Source organism: Humulus lupulus, chromosome 6 (assembly GCF_963169125.1).
Source record: "Humulus lupulus chromosome 6, drHumLupu1.1, whole genome shotgun sequence".
In the NCBI taxonomy this organism is placed as follows: Eukaryota; Viridiplantae; Streptophyta; class Magnoliopsida; order Rosales; family Cannabaceae; genus Humulus; species Humulus lupulus.
In genome coordinates, this window is record NC_084798.1 from 195,102,582 (window position 1) to 195,107,618 (window position 5,037).

The window sequence follows — 5,037 nt, forward strand, 5'->3', positions numbered from 1 at the left end:
AAAATCAGAATCAGTGTAACCAGTGGGGTTCAGGTCTCCACTTGAATATACAAGCATATAATCTCTAGTATTTCTAATATACTTGAGAATATTCTTTACTGCAGTCCAATGACTCAATCCAGGATTCGATTGATAACAGCTGACTATCCCTACTGCATAACAAATGTTAGGTCTTGTACACAACATGGCGTACATTAGACTGCCTACTGCTGAGGCATAGGGATATTGTCTCATGTCTTCCTCTTCCTGAGGTGTTTTAGGACACTGCTCCTTGGAAAGGAATACTCTAGAACGAGTTGGCATATCACCCTTTTTGGAGTTTTGCATATTAAAGCGTTCTAGCACCTTATCAATATAAGTTGCTTGAGACAATGTCAAAGTTTTGTTCTGTCTATCTCTAAGAATCTTAATGCCCAGAACATACTTGGCTTCTCCCAAATCTTTCATTTGGATTTGTTCAGCTAACCAGTTCTTTACTTTTGATAATGATGTTACGTCATTTCCAATCCGTAATATATCATCAACATAAAGAACGAGGAATACTACTACACCATCTTTGATTTGTTTATAGACACAAGGTTCGTCAACATTTTGTTCAAAACCAAACGTTTTAATTGTGTCATCAAATCTAAGATTCCAAGATATAGAAGCTTGTTTGAGTTCATAAATGGATCTAAGAAGCTTGCAAACCTTTTGCTCTTGACCTTTTAACTTGAACCCTTCTGGTTGAGACATGTAAATGGTTTCGTCAAGGTAACCATTCAGAAAAGCTGTTTTGACATCCATTTGCCAAATCTCATAATCCATGCACGCAGCTATGAATAAGAGTATACGAATGGATTTTAGCATGGCTACAGGAGAAAAAGTTTCTTCATAGTCAACCCCTTCTTTCTGTGTGTAACCTTTGGCTACAAGCCTTGCTTTGAAAGTCTCTACTTTCCCATCCTCTCATCTTTTCTTCTTGAATATCCACTTGCAACCAATGGGTTTGATATTCTCAGGTGGATCTTCAAGAACCTAGACAGAATTGGAATAGATCGATTCCATTTCTTGGTTCATGGCATCTTGCCATTTGTCCTTGTCAGAATCATTCATCGCAACTCTAAATGTCAATGGATCGTCTTTGTTTGTGTCAGACACAAGCATTTGAACTTCGTGTTCATAGCGTGTGGGTTGCTTGCGAACCCTCCCACTACGACGAGGTTCACTACTATTATGGCTAGAACTAGCAGTTTCCTCTTGCCATTTTTCATTGGTTGTTGCTGGTGACTTTGCAACTTCATTTGAGACCATCTCCTCCAAAACAACCTTACTGCGAGGTTTGTAGTTATTCACATAGTCATGTTCAAGAAAAGTTGCATTTGTCGATACAAATGTTTTATTTTCTTTTGGACTATAGAAAATTCCACCTCTGGTCTCTTTGGAATAACCCATAAACATGCACACTTCAGAGCGTGATTCCAAGTTCTTGGTCTTTCCTTTAAGCACGTGTGCAAGACACCCCCAAATTCGAAAATGGTGTAAACTAGGTTTGCAACCATTCCATAATTCTATGGGTGTCTTTTGGACAGACTTAGATGGAACAACATTTAATATGTATAGAGCACATTAAATCGCATAGCCCCAGAATGACAGAGGTAATGATGAGAAACTCATCATTGATCTAACCGTATCTAATAACGTTCTGTTCTGTCTTTCCAAAACACCATTTTGCTGTGGAGTTCCAAGTGTTGTGAGTTGGGATTGAATACCATGCTCACACAGATGGTCCTTAAATTCAAAATCCAAGTACTCTCCTCCTCGATCAGTTCGAAGAGCTTTTAGTGACTTACCTAATTGATTTTCAGCTTCTGCTTGAAATTCTTTGAACTTTCCAAAAGTTTCAGATTTTTTTTGCATTAAATATAGGTAACCATATCTTGAATAATCGTCAATAAAAGTGACGAAGTATTCATAACCTCCTCTTGCTTGTACATTAAGTGGACCGCAAATGTAATACCTCAATTTGCTAATAAGGTTTAGGACCTTGATTAGCGTGCCTGGAGGGCAATAAGTGAATTAACATGTTAATATATGAATTTAAATGAATGTGTGATTAGAATGCATGTTTAGGTGGAATAAATATGCATGTGGGCCCCGTTTGTTTGTTAGGGGTAAATTGGTAATCTTAGCCCGCTGAGGGCATATAATTATGTTATATGATTAGTACCACGTGTGAGTGGTGATATTATTATGATGCACGTGCCGAGACGGTCCTAGGGAGCTAATTAGTTTAAAAGTCACAACGGGATTAAATACCCAGCTCGAGAGGAGCCTAGGGGTACTTTGGGAATTTTATAAATTGAGTTTGAGAATTAATGGTTAATGGTAATCTAGTAACTTGAGTGACCATTGGTAACCACTGAGATAGTTACTTTAGGTGAGAAAAATGGTAGATGTGTTAGAAAGGTGAAATGGCAAAAATACCCTTGAGGTTTAGTTAGGAAAGGAATTGCATGGAGGGGTGAAATAGTCTTTTGGCATGGATATAGAAACCTCCAGCTGAGGGGAAAGAGGATTTACGTGTTAACACTTGGGCATATCTTGTTTATGCTGAAAATTGGAAGAAAAAATGGAAGGATAGGAAAAGGAGAAGAAAGCTGAAATTGGGAGACCTAGGAGGAGAATCAAGTGGTTTGAGGCAATTAAAGTTGATCATAACCAAGATTGTTCAGAGGTAAGAGTTTATCCCCTGTTTTGCTTAAGTTTTAAGCTTGATTTCTAGAAAGTAAGTATGGAATTTTAAAGATAGTTATGGCTGGTTTTGTATGGAATTCAGCTTGGCGGTCAAGAGGAATTGGTTTAAAGCTGGGATTGGAGGAAGTTCAAGCTGAATTATTGTCTAAGGTAAGGGTCCTAAGCATTTTTGAATTTTCGTTTTTGGTGTGGTTTAAGAATTTGGAAGCATGGTTTACATTTTTCAAGCCTTGGTTTAAGTTTTAAAAGCTATGGTTTAAGTTTCTGAAATCTGAAACCAAAGTGTGGATTATGGGTGTGATTGTGTGTTTGACCTTGTTGTTAGTGTTTATAGGTTGTTAAATGGTTCATTTGGGGTTTTAAACTGATTTTGGGGTTTAGGTTTGTGTTTGGGTTGGATTGGAGGTGTTTTGGCTCGGGGAAAATGTAGGGGAAAACCCAAAATTCTGGGCTCGCGAAGGGGCCCCGCGGCCCTGTTCTTTGGCGCAAGGCTGCATCAGGAGCTGGGGGACTTTCTGGGCACCGCGGTTACGCTATTTTCTGGGCAGTGAAATTTTGCAATTTTGGGCATTTTCCCCGGGGGCTCGGGGGATGTTTCCGTTGTATTGTTTTGGGAAATTGGAGGTCTCGAGAGTGTGGGATTGGTCCCGGGAGGTGGTTTTTGGATTGGTTAGTATTAAAGGGTGTTTTATATGTGTTGTGACTAGGTTTTCAGAGAGGCTTGGGATAGAGGACCGTGCTCGTGACTTTGGTGCATTGAGAAGCTCGGGATACAGGTAAGAAAACTGTAGTACCCATAGAGCAGGGCATGGGCCCATAGTGTTGTTGCAGAGCACGACCCTAGATTGTATTACCTGTTAGGGCGTAGCCCTTGCTTGAATTATTATATGCTGTATGTTGTTTGAGTTATGCTATATGTGATTATAGTAGAATGAACAGAAAAGGAGCCGCGAGCGACAAGGAGCCGAGAACGGCAATGGGGCCGGGAATAACGCTTAGCACATGGAGTGCTTATTGTTAGGGTGAGACCCCAATGGATATATGGGATATCCTTATGGTGAGAACCAAGACCCCAGGCTTTGGTAATGCTTCTGGGACGGCATGGCCGTATTTGTTTAGTCTGATGGACTATCTGTTTATTTGAGGAATTATCTGATATGTTGATTGTCTGAAATGCTTATGTTATGTGCTGTGTGAGTTTTCTTGCTGGGCTTCATCTCACGGGTGCTCTGTGTTGCAGGTAAGGGCAAAGAAAAATTCAACCAGCCATGAGTACGGAGAGCATGAAGTGGCGCGTACATGTTTGGCCTGCCCGACTGCTTTGGTTGGGGGTATTTTGAGAAATGGCTATATGAAACTATAATTTTGATGTTTAATTATCTGTAAACTCTCTTTGGGTTGTAAATATTTTATAAACTGTGTTTTGGGATCCCAAATGTTAGACACTTGAGATTTTCAATGAAATAGAATATTTTCAAAGATTACAGCCTTGACTTTTGCTTAGTCACACTTTTGTTATAAAAACGTCGTTTAGCGAGTTAATTGCACATTTTAGACTCACTTAGTAACGACTCTAAGGTAGTAGGGCATTACAGCAAACATCCGTATGTACTAGCTGAAGTGGTTCTATGGCTCTTGAACCTTTGGGAGAGAAAGGTCTCTTGGTCATTTTGCCTTCTAGACAGGATTCAGAAACAGGGAGAGATCCAATAGATAGTTCTCTTAAAGGACCATCCTTTACAAGCCTATTTATTCTGTCTAGACCAATATGGCCCAATCTCAAGTGTTGGGGTTTTATGCCCTAATTAAAACCCAAATTCTTTGTAATCTCATTTTATTATCAATAAAAGAATAGAAATCATTTTTTGACTTGGTCAATCACTTTGCTCACATGTTTTATTTTCATGATTATTTGTTTAATATAAACTTCTATTAAATCCCGAGCATATAGCTAATCTTATTTATAGTGACGTAATCACAGTGGAATATAAATATGATTATATGTTCAAAATAAGTTAGTCCTATGATTAGTCAGTGCACTGGATTTACACTAACTTGCCAATCTACGATATGATCTACTTACACATTACAGTGTTATGTTCTTTCCAGAACATTAGCAAAGTAGATAAGATCGGATGTATTTGTTACATCGGACTGGACCGATATTGACAGTTGATAAGATAAGTAAACATACCGTTATTATCTATTCTAGTCATATCATATAGTTGACCATAGGTCAATTCAATCTCAATTCTGAGTGGTTAGTATTCTAACTGATTGTATCATTTGAGTTCTTTGACT